The sequence below is a fragment of the Coregonus clupeaformis genome, chromosome 35 (assembly GCF_020615455.1).
Source record: "Coregonus clupeaformis isolate EN_2021a chromosome 35, ASM2061545v1, whole genome shotgun sequence".
Classification (NCBI taxonomy): domain Eukaryota; kingdom Metazoa; phylum Chordata; class Actinopteri; order Salmoniformes; family Salmonidae; genus Coregonus; species Coregonus clupeaformis.
Genome location: NC_059226.1, coordinates 18,637,478 through 18,650,604, shown reverse-complemented (window position 1 = coordinate 18,650,604; position 13,127 = coordinate 18,637,478).

Here is a 13,127-nt window from a genome sequence, read left to right as displayed (position 1 = left end):
CCTGCCCAACCACCTTTCCAAGGTATGTAACAATCACCTTAGCAAACTCACATTTAGCCAAATGTATCGTGAGGCGACCCGCAGCCAGACATTGGAACAAGGCTTGAATACGGGACAGATGTTCCTCCCAAGTATCTGCATATATCACTACATCGTCCAGATAAACAGCGCACCCGGCCAGACCAGAGACAACCCTGTTCATAAGTCGCTAAAAAGTGGCAGGCGCATTACGCAGTCCGAAACTCATAACCGAATACGAGTACAGACCAAAAGGTGTAATAAAGGCAGAGATTTCACGTGCCCTACTCGTCAGTGGCACCTGCCAATTGCCCTTTAACAGGTCAAATCTGCTCACAAACTTAGCTGCGCTGACTTGATCAACGCAGTCCTCCATCCGAGGAAGAGGAAATGAATCTGGCTTAGTGACATCGTTTACCTTATGGTAGTCCATACAAAATCTGTTTGTTCCATCCGATTTACTGACCAAAATACAGGGAGGAGCACAACTGGAGAAAGAAGGCTCTGCTATTTTACTCTCCAGCATATACCCGACCTCAGCATCCAGACAACGCAGTTTCTCTGAAGAAACTCTATAGAACCGTTGACGAATGGGGTCAGCATCTCCAATGTCAATATCATGTTCTATTAAGTTTATACGTGTAGGTGTATTAGAAAACAAACCTGGAAATCTCAGAATCAGACCAACCATCTCTTTCCGCACATCAACAGGTAGATGAGTAAGAAGGCTATCTAAAATACAGTGGGGGAAAAAAGTATTTAGTCAGCCACCAATTGTGAAAGTTCTCCCACTTAAAAGGATGAGAGAGGCCTGTAATTTTCATCATAGGTACACGTCAACTATAAGAGAGAAATTGAGAGAAAAAAATTCCAGAAAATCACATTGTAGGATTTTTAATGAATTTATGGTGGAAAATAAGTATTTGGTCACCTACAAACAAGCAAGATATCTGGCTCTCACAGACCTGTAACTTCTTCTTTAAGAGGCTCCTCTGTCCTCCACTCGTTACCTGTATTAATGGCACCTGTTTGAACTTGTTATCAGTATAAAAGACACCTGTCCACAACCTCAAACAGTCACACTCCAAACTTCACTATGGCCAAGACCAAAGAGCTGTCAAAGGACACCAGAAACAAAATTGTAGACCTGCACCAGGCTGGGAAGACTGAATCTGCAATAGGTAAGCAGCTTGGTTTGAAGAAATCAACTGTGGGAGCAATTATTAGGAAATGGAAGACATACAAGACCACTGATAATCTCCCTCGATCTGGGGCTCCACGCAAGATCTCACCCCGTGGGGTCAAACTGATCACAAGAACGGTGAGCAAAAATCCCAGAACCACACGGGGGGACCTAGTGAATGACCTGCAGAGAGCTGGGACCAAAGTAACAAAGCCTACCATCAGTAACACACTGCGCCACCGGGGACTCAAATCCTGCAGTGCCAGACGTGTCCCCCTGCTTAAGCCAGTACATGTCCAGGCCCGTCTGAAGTTTGCTAGAGTGCATTTGGATGATCCAGAAGAGGATTGGGAGAATGTCATATGGTCAGATGAAACCAAAATATAACTTTTTGGTAAAAACTCAACTTGTCGTGTTTGGAGGACAAAGAATGCTGAGTTGCATCCAAAGAACACCATACCTACTGTGAAGCATGGGGGTGGAAACATCATGCTTTGGGGCTGTTTTTCTGCAAAGGGACCAGGACGACTGATCCGTGTAAAGGAAAGAATGAATGGGGCCATGTATCGTGAGATTTTGAGTGAAAACCTCCTTCCATCAGCAAGGGCATTGAAGATGAAACGTGGCTGGGTCTTTCAGCATGACAATGATCCCAAACACACCGCCCGGGTAACGAAGGAGTGGCTTCGTAAGAAGCATTTCAAGGTCCTGGAGTGGCCTAGCCAGTCTCCAGATCTCAACCCCAGTAGAAAATCTTTGGAGGGAGTTGAAAGTCCGTGTTGCCCAGCGACAGCCCCAAAACATCACTGCTCTAGAGGAGATCTGCATGGAGGAATGGGCCAAAATACCAGCAACAGTGTGTGAAAACCTTGTGGAGACTTCTCATCTTTTTAAGTGGGAGAACTTGCACAATTGGTGGCTGACTAAATATTTTTTCCCCCACTGTATACAGTGTCTCTGAATTTTTCAATCTACCCTGCAGTATGCAATCGTCGGGACCAGGAACATCTTCCTCCTCATCCACAGACCTAGCATGACCAGAACCCAGGGAAATAACAGTATCAGCCAAAATAACAGTTTTAACATCCTCTGTAGACTCCCACTGTTCAGTCTCAGAGGAACGTGCATAATAGGGTTTTAACAAATTGACATGGCACAGTTGGTGTGCTTTCCTCCGTTCTGGAGTGGCAACTAGATAATTTTGCTCAGTGTACTGGCGCACCACTGTATATGGACCTTGAAACTTGGCTTGAAAAGGATTACCAACAATTGGCAGCAGAGCCAGAACCTGATCACCTGGACTAAAGTGACAAGGCTCAGCTCGGTGATCAAATATGCTCTTCATCCTGTCCTGTGAAGATGATAGCTTCTCTTTAGCCATTGCACCAGCGGCATACAAGCGTCACCGAAAATCACACACATATGATAACAGGGACTGAGGAGGCTCGGGAGACTTCCAGTCATCCTGGAGAACAGATAAAAGCCCACGCACCCTATGTCCAAACACAAGGTCATTTGGACTAAAACCCGTGCTCTCCTGTGAAACCTCCCTAGCGGCTAACAGTAACCAAGGCAACCCCACCTCCCAATCCTTATCCATCTCAGTACCATAAGCTCTCAACAAAGACTTAAGTGTTTGATGGAAACGTTCCAGTGCTCCTTGACCTTGCGTGTGATAGGCGCTAGACAAATTGTGTTTAATATGGAGCTGTTGGAGAACCTGACCAAAGAGATTAGAGGTGAAATTAGATCCTTGATCACTTTGAATGACCTTAGGGATTCCAAACAGTGAGAGAAACTGAGTCAAAGCTTTTAACACAGACTTAGTCGTGACAGACCGGAGAGGATAGGCAGCAGGAAACCTAGTGGTCTGACATATCACAGTCAACAAATAATTACTACCCTTTTTAGAACGAGGCAAAGGACCAACAGTCAATAATCAGATACTCAAAAGGTTTACTGAGTACAGGAATAGGAAACAGTGGTACCGGCTTAATAGCTTGATTAGGTTTACCAGTTAATTGACAGGTGTGACAAGTTTTGATGAAATCAGAAACATCCTTCTTTAATCTAGGCCAAAATAAATGTTTTAATATGCGATTGTAGGTTTTCCTCACACCCATATGTCCAGCAACGTCGTTGTGAGAAGTTGTAAACACCAACTCACGAAGCTTAACTGGTACCACAACCTGACTAATCGCCTCCCCAAGAAAACAACTACCATGAGACATCCACTTTCTCATCAGGACCTCTTGGAGAAAATAGCCCTGTGCGACATCTCCCAACTGTTCCACAGGCACAATTTGGTCCCGCAACTCTTCTAATGTGGGGTCAGTCCGGGATACAGATAACGGGATAAAAGGGAAAACAGTGACAGACTTTGTGGTATTCTCGTTAGCCAGTTCAGTGACCAGGTCATCATGGATCATAGAACGCGTCACTGCACACGCAGAGAACACCTCTGGGAAATTCTGCGCACTCTCATCAGGAATCCCTACAATTAACGGCTTAGTGGAAACACGATAGGCCACACACGCTCACCAGCCAAGTTATTCCCAAGGATCACGTCGATACCCTCAATAGGCAATGAAGGACGCACGTCCACAACAACCTCACCTTTCACCAGTCCACAATCCAACATCAGTTTATGCAATGGAACTGACAGAGTGTTCAAACCTATTCCCCTAATTAGAACACTATTGCCCGAATTAGTCTCCGCAGAGAAGGGTAACACAGATTCCAACACAAACGATTCAGAGGCACCTGTGTCTCTTAAGATCTTCACTGGCACTAGGTTCTTACTTCTTAACATAGACACAAAACCCTCCGTAATGAAAGGTGAATAGTCTGGATCAATATGGACTTTCACATGCCCCTGGGCATGAGACAATGTGTCAGGAGTGAACTGATGTGGAACAGGCGCAGCTAACGCTGTAGGCTTAGATTTAACATAAGCACCTGTACTGAACTTACCCCTAGACCTGAGAACCGGACATTCGTTTTTCCAATGTGGTGACACTCTTGACCAAAGTCAGTTTTCCCACGAGAATCGGGCTCAACCCTAGTTGAATGAAACTCTGCCCGTGAACCGAAGTATCTCGGTGAGCGAGGCACAAATCTCCGCAAACGCCCCCACTCACTCCGAATACGGGGTTCTGCAAAAACATTTTTGTGAGTCAAAACATATTCATCAGCCAAAACCGCAGCCTCAGCGACAGTCTTTATTTTTCGTTCGTTAACGTACGTCGCTATACGATCAGGGATTGTGTCCTTAAATTGCTCTAACATAATCAGATCACACAGCCCTTGGAAAGTAATAACTGCAGAGGCGGAACACCAGCGATTAAACTGTTAAGATAATTATTGCGCAAACTCAACATGAGTCTGCTGATCATCCCTTTTTAAAGTTCTAAATCGTTGGCGGTAAGCCTCAGGGACCAATTCGTAAATCTGTAACACAGCCGTTTTAACCTTATCATAACTGACACTGTCGGCTACACTAAGAGCTGAATATGCTTCCTGCGCTTTACCAGTCAGCACACACTGCAACATCAAAGTGCGGTCAGAATCAGGCCAACTCCTGGCGTCAGCAACACGCTCACACAACTAAAATAATGTCTCAGGGTCCTTTTCATTAAACTGAGGCAACAACCGTAAGTTCCCAACAATATCAAATGTGTCTGGGTCACGACCAAAAGCGGAACGACCCCTAGGTAACTCTGGATCACCTTCCCAGAGCAAACTCTCCCCTGAGAGCTTTCCTTCCCTAACCAACTCTAGTCGCTCTTGCTGCAGCTTGATTTTAGCACGCTCCATATCCTGTTTAAATTCCAATTCCCTTTCATATTTTACGTGATCATGCCCTAGCTGTAACAGAAGCAGTTCTTTCTGCTGTTCAAAAAGAAGACTACTATGACTAACTGATGGAGCGGTCATTGTAACATATCGGGGAGACAACGAGTCCTCAGCAGAGGCTGCCCCAGTGGTAACTTCAAGAATACCACTCTCCATCAAATTGGCCTTCAATATTAACCTAATATAATTTTTTTGACGTTATTACTAATTTCAACCTTGTAGTGTTCAGCAACCTTCAACAGCTGTTCTTTAGTACATAATTCTCACAGTTCCTCTGATGGAAGCGAATGAACTCGTCTACATTAGACGCCATATTCAAGAGAGAAAATAAATATATATATATTATAATAATCTCGCTCAACCCCTCTGCTGAGCACACCAGACACAACACGAGAAATGACAATCACACCGAGCACCACAGCTTTCCCAAAACCTACAATAACTCAACCCTAGTCTTCGTGCGGATTCGCAGTGGGTAATTACACACTGTAGCCCGCTGGCAAGGAAATAAACCCCCCAGCACGCTGGTAGATTCCACCAAGCCACGGATGTGCCCCCGAGACAACTGCTCAGTCCACAAACACCACACAAAAATAACAAACATTTAACCATGCCCAACGTATTCCAAAACATAACGTCACTAAGCCTATCAGGAGAAAGGGCTATAGCTCCGGGTAGCAAATGTCACTACCCTATCCAAATCTCCCACTGCGGTAAACAGCCGATTGTACTCACCTCCTCAGACCAATGTCCCAACAGCGAGTAGAGCAAGAGTTTCCTGGCTGGGCAGGGCCTGGAAACTAACCAATGTACTCTCTCCAACGCAGTACACAACCCAAAAAACCAAAGGCAACCAATACCCCCCACCCCGGACGCGCAGCTCCAGCCGAGGACGAGGAGCCCGAATTAGGTTGGGGTCCAGTGTCTCCATTCCTCCAGAACGAGGACCACCACCAACAGCTCCCTGTCTCCAACTCCATAGTTCCTCTCTGCAGGGGTAAGCTTTTTAGAGAAAAAGGCACAGGGATACTTTTTCTCTGGCTTACCGTGCCGCTGGGAGAGGAACGCACCCACGCCCCCTCCTCCGATGCGTCCACCTCCAGGATGAAAGGACGAGATGGATCTGGGTGTTATAGGATGGGCGCTGTGGTGAACCTCTCCTTCAGCCTCTTGAAGGCAGTGTCAGCCTCAGGGTTCCAGGCCAGCTTCTGTGGCCCACCCTTAAGGAGAGAGGTGAGCGGAGCGAAGCCCAGGAAGCTCTGTAAGCCCTTGATGGTGGTGGGAACTGGCCATGACCTGACGGCGTCCGTCTTCACTCCTTCCATGAACACCCCCTGAGGACTGATCCGGTATCCCAGGAAGGAGTTGGTGGAATTCGCATTTCTCCCCCTTCACCAACAGTCTGTGTATCCGGAGGCGGAGTAGGACAGCTCGGACGTCCCTGACGTGCTCTTCGAACGTAGCCGAGTAGATCAGGTTATTGACGATGTACACCACCACCTGTCTACTCAGCTTTTCTCGGAACACGTCATTAACAAAGGACTGGAACACAGAAGGTGCGTTGGCGAGGCCGTAGGACATGAAGCAGTATTCATAGTGGCCTGAGGTAGTGCTGAATGCCGTCTTCCACTCGTCTCCTTCCCGGATTCGGATCAGGTTGTAGGCACTCCTCAGGTCCAACTTGGTAAAGTACCGGGCCACTCGTAGCTGCTCAATGGCCGACGGAACCAGAGGGAGGGGGTACCTGTACTTGGTGGTGACTGCGTTCAGCCCCCTGTAGTCAATGCATGGTCTCAGTCTTCCGTCTTTTTTGGCCACGAAGAAGAAGCTGGCTGAATCAGGAGAAGTAGAGCGCCACATACTTCTCCATGGCCTCAGTCTCCGCCATGGAAAGGGGGTAAATGCGACTCTTTGGGGGGTGTTGTCCATCCAGCAGGTCAATGGCACAGTCCCAGGGCCTGTGAGGAGAGAGACATGTAGCCTTTAATGAAAAGAAGACATCGGAGAGATCTGCATACTCACGTGGAATGTTGGGCTGGAGGGTGAACTCCGGACTCTCCACTGACATGGAACATTAAACCACCAGCAGTCAGGTCTTCCGGCATGAGGTGGACCTGGCTGTGATCCTCTTGGTGCTCCAATTAATGGTGGGGTTGTGTAGTCTGAGCCAAGGCAATCCCAAGACGATCCGGTGAAGGGGTGACATGACGATGTGGAATGACAGCTCCTCGTGGTCCTCCGGTAGTGTGGTAATGGTGATGGTGAAGGGGAGAGTGACGTGCGTAATGGTCCCTGATCCAATGGGTTTATTGTCCAGTGAGGTGACACTCCTCAGTCAGAGTGCTGCCAGTCATAGCCTCTGGTGTGTGTGTGTTGATACTCCAAGCTGCCTGCTAACACTGTTCACAATACGCCCTCTGTAAGTCTGTGTGTGTGTTGCTGTGTGTGTGGCTGCGTGTGGTTTTGCATAATATAACTCATACCACTAGTTTCCAGTCCTCTCTTACACAGGCACGTATTTATATGTTTTCCTCATTCCAGCTTTTAAAGAAAATATGTTTTTACAGTCCATGAGTACTGCACATATACAGTTGAAGTCTGAAGTTTACATACACTTAGGTTGGAGTCATTAAAACTTGTTTTTCAACCACTCCACAAATCTCCTGTTAACAAACAATAGTTTTGGCAAGTCGGATAGGACATCTACCTTGTGCATGACACAAGTCATTTTTCCAACAATTGTTTACAGACAGATTATTTCACTTATAATTCACTGTATCACAATTCCAGTGGGTCAGAAGTTTAAATACACTAAGTTGACTGTGCCTTTAAACAGTTTGGAAAATTCCAGAAAATTATGTCATGGCTGTAGAAGCTTCTGATAGACTAATTGACATCATTTGAGTCAATTGGAGGTGTACCTGTGGATGTATTTCAAGGCCTACCTTCAAACTCAGTGCCTCAGTGCCTCTTTTCATGGGAAAATCAAAATAAATCAGCCAAGACCTAAGAAAATAATTGTAGACCTCCACAAGTCTGGTTCATCCTTGGGAGCAATTTCCAAACGCCTGAAGGTACCACATTCATCTGTACAAACAATAGTACGCATGTATAAACACCATGGGACCACGCAGCCGTCATACCGCTCAGGAAGGAGACGCATTCTGTCTCCTAGAGTTTAACGTACTTTGGTGCGAAAAGTGCAAATCAATCCCAGAACAACAGCAAAGGACCTTGTGAAGATGCTGGAGGAAACAGGTACAAAAGTATCTATATCCACAGTAAAACGAGTCCTATATCGACATAACCTGAAAGGCCGCTCAGCAAGGAAGAAGCCACTGCTCCAAAACCGCCATAAAAAAGCCAGACTACAGTTTGCAACTGCACATGGGGACAAAGATCGTACTTTTTGGAGAAATGTCCTTTGGTCTCATGAAACAAAAATACAACTGTTTGGCCATAACGACCATCGTTATGTTTGGAGGAAAAGGGGAATGCTTCCAAGACGAAGAACACCATCCCAACCGTGAAGCACGGGGGTGGCAGCATCATGCTGTGGGGGTGCTTTGCTGCAGGAGGGACTGGTGTACTTCACAAAATAGATGGCATCATGAGGAAGGAAAATTATGTGGATATATTGAAGCAACATCTCAAGACATCAGTCAGGAAATTAAAGCTTGGTCGCAAATGGGTCTTCCAAATGGACAATGACCCCAAGCATACTTCCAAAGTTGTGGCAAAATGGCTTAAGGACAACAAAGTCAAGGTATTGGAGTGGCCATCACAAAGCCCTGACCTCAATCCTATAGAAAATGTGTGGGCAGAACTGAAAAGGCATGTGCGAGCAAGGAGGCCTACAAACCTGACTCAGTTACACCAGCTCTGTCAGGAGGAATGGGCCAAAATTCACCCAACTTATTGTGGGAAGCTTGTGGAAGGCTACCCGAAACGTTTGACTCAAGTTAAACAATTTAAAGGCAATGCTACCAAATACTAATTGAGTGTATGTAAACTTCTGACCCACTGGGAATGTGATGAAATAAATAAAAGCTGAAATAAATCATTCTCTCTACTATTATTCTGACATTTCACATTCTTAAAATAAAGTGGGGATCCTAACTGACCTAAGACAGGGAATTTGTACTAGGATTAAATGTCAGGAAATGTGAAAAACTGAGTTTAAATGTATTTGGCTAAGGTGTATGTAAACTTCAGTTTTCAACTGTACTTCCTGTAATACAACATCCCTATCCACAATCCTCTCCTGTCTGTACCACACCTAGATTCCACCCCTAGTCCAACCAATGGGCTTTCAACCTTTTTATTGGGGTCAGTCTTCCATTGTCTGTTTGGACCATTAACTGCCCCAGGTCATCCACAGCTAGCTCTGTATAAGCCTCCATTATAAACTGGGTGGTTCGAGCCCTGAATGCTGATTGGCTGACATCCATGGCATATCAGACCGTATACCGGGGGTATGACAAAACATTTATTTTTACTGCTCTAATTACGTTGGTAAACAGTTCATAATAGCAATAAGGCACCTCGGGGGTTTGTTAACTATGGCCAATATACCATGGCTAAGGGCTGTGTCTAGGCATTCCACGTTGTGTCGTGCTTAAGAACAGCCCTTAGCCGTGGTATATTGGCCATATACCACACCCCCTTGGGCCTTATTGCTTAATTATAATAGATTAAGAGAACATTCTACACTCAACTCATATAGAATGAATGGTGATGGCTACACTGTAAGTCGCTCTGGATAAGAGCGTCTGCTAAATGACTAAAATGTAAATGTAAAATGTACACTGGCCAGGCCTGGAAAAGTGGACCTCTAGGACCCCAATTCCCGGAATGTCTGTTCAGTCTCATAGGAAAGTTATCTGGTTGTATATATAGACCGCTAAACGCTTTCCTAAAATACAGAGCGAGACTCATCTGGGGGAATGTCAACAGAGTCTTAAACTCCAGTTTAATCTGATTCTGGCTACGCATAGAGACTGTAATAACCATCACAATGATTGGAGTGATTCAGTCCCTACATTTAATCCTGCTGCTATTTATTCTTGTGTGCGGGTCTAATCCACCTAAAATAATCTCCATGGAGCACGACAGGCTTGGCTGTGATTTGGCAGTGTTGAGGCGTTAGGATCCATGTGTTACAGTTACTAATGGTGGCTAGACAGTAGAAGTGTCCGTGTGTGTGTGTGTGTGTGTTTGTTACAGACCCAAGGTGAAAAACTCCCTGTCGATATCTCCCAATGGAATTATATTCCACCTCCTGTCCAGTGGTAAAGCTACGCATTGATTGACATAGTCTCGGGTCTCTGGTTTGGTCTGGGAGCTGTAACAGTAGTTCATCATGATAACATGAAAAGGCTCTTGGTTTTTTTTCTCAGGGTTTTCAGTTTATTTACTGGGTTGTTTTCTACCACAGATTCAAGCAGCATCTCTTCACCTCAGATATCTCTTTGTCAGTGTAAACGGACTTATCACAGCTGGCACTGATTCATCTGGTCAATTTATGTCCTCAATGTCTGACTACATTACTGTGTGTACTCATGTCTGTGTGTGAGTGTATGAGCGTGGTGTGTGTGAGTGTATGAGCGTGGTGTGTGTGAGTGTATGAGCGTGGTGTGTGTGAGTGTATGAGCGTGGTGTGTGTGAGTGTATGAGCGTGGTATGTGTGAGTGTGTGAGTGTGGTGTGTGTGAGTGTATGAGCGTGGTGTGTGTGAGTGTATGAGCGTGGTGTGTGTGAGTGTATGAGCGTGGTGTGTGTGAGTGTATGAGCGTGGTGTGTGTGAGTGTATGAGCGTGGTGTGTGTGAGTGTGTGAGTGTGGTGTGTGTGAGTGTATGAGCATGGTGTGTGTGAGTGTATGAGCGTGGTGTGTGTGAGTGTATGAGCGTGGTGTGTGTGAGTGTATGAGCGTGGTGTGTGTGAGTGTATGAGCGTGGTGTGTGTGAGTGTATGAGCGTGGTGTATGTGAGTGTATGAATGTGGTGTATGAGTGTATCAGCTGCCCTCCACAGCCATCTCCCTTCTCCTATATCCCAGGCAGGCCCAGGCAGCACAGCAGGTGCCCTCTCCATTGACTGGCATGTTAATCAAGTGGGATTAGGATTGAAGTGAGTACAAATGTGATGGAAAACAGTTTGAGTTACATGCTAAGCCCCCCTGCCCACTAATCCACGGTCCTACGCTCGCATATGTCACCCACAGGGCGAGGACTGAGAGGGAGTGTGTGTTGTGACCCCCACTTAGCCTCCTGGTATCACCTACATGCACACACGCACGCACATACACACATACATACACACACATGCACGCACACACACACACACACACACACATACACACACACACACACACACACATACACACACGCGCGCACACACACACTCATACACACATACACACACGGACATACACATACACACACACGCACACACACACACACATGGGAGGGAGGGAGGGAGGGAGGAGGAGAGGAGGAGGGAGGAGAGGAGAGGAGGAGGGAGGAGAGGAGAGGAGGAGGGAGGGAGGGAGGGAGGGAGGGAGGGGTGACTCCTCCTGGCATTGAGTGATATCTAATCAACGTGTTTGTCTCACAGAGACAGTGGAGCGAGGAGGGGGAGGGGGGTACACTCTTCCTCTCCAAAGCAATAGATCAGTATCTCTCAAGGACAGTTTACCCTCACACCCATCACACACAGTAAATACCCTGACAGACAGTCACAGCACCAACCGCACCGCACCCCACCGGGACAGTTGTTTTTACCCTTTACCTGTCACTTTAAACCCCTCTCCTCACCTCTCCTCACCTCTCCTCTCGCTTGTTGTATTCCTGCTCCCTTGTTTTAGACTGAGCAACATCCTCCACTGCAGTTTTGCATCCTATTACTAGAGTGACAAACTATTGTAGTATGTTGTGAGAGGTAAGCTGCTTTCTCTAAATCCACCCAAATCCCTCCAGTTAATAGAAGCTAGACAAAACAAGTAGCATCCTCTCTCTCTCTCTCTCTCTCAATTTGTTTCAATTTTTCAATTTAAGGGCTTCATTGGCATGGGAAACGTATGTTAACATTGCCAAAGCAAGTGAAATAGATAGTAAACAAAAGTGAAATAAACAATAACAATTAACAGTAAACATTACACTCAGAAGTTCCAAAATAATAAAGACATTTCAAATGTCATATTATGTATATTTTTTATTTTTTTATTTCACCTTTATTTAACCAGGTAAGCCAGTTGAGAACAGGTTCTCATTTACAACTGCGACCTGGCCAAGATAAAGCAAAGCAGTGCAATAAAAACAACACAGAGTTACATATGGGGTAAAAAACATAAAGTCAAAAATACAACAGAAAATATATATACAGTGTGTGCAAATGTAGCAAGTTATGGAGGTAAGGCAATGAATAGGCTATAGTGCAGAATAATTACAATAGTATTAACACTGGAATGCTAGATGTGCAAGAGATTATGTGCAAATAGATATACTGGGGTGCAAAAGAGCAAAATAAATAACAATATAGGGATGAGGTAGTTGGGTGGGCTAATTTCAGATGGGCTGTGTACAGGTGCAGTGATCGGTAAGGTGCTCTGACAACTGATGCTTAAAGTTATTGAGGGAGATAAGAGTCTCCAGCTTCAGAGATTTTTGCAATTCGTTCCAGTCATTGGCAGCAGAGAACTGGAAGGAATGGCGGCCAAAGGAGGTGTTGGCTTTGGGAATGACCAGTGAGATATACCTGCTGGAGCGCAGACTACGGGTGGGTGCTGCTATGGTGACCAATGAGCTAAGATAAGGCGGGGATTTGCCTAGCAGTGATTTATAGATGGCCTGGAGCCAGTGGGTTTGACGACGAACATGTAGTGAGGACCAGCCAACAAGAGCGTACAGGTCACAGTGGTGGGTAGTGTATGGGGCTTTGGAGACAAAACGGATGGCACTGTGATAGACTACATCCAATTTGCTGAGTAGAGTGTTGGAGGCTATTTTGTAAATGACATCGCCGAAGTCAAGGATCGGTAGGATAGTCAGTTTTACGAGGGGCATGTTTGGCAG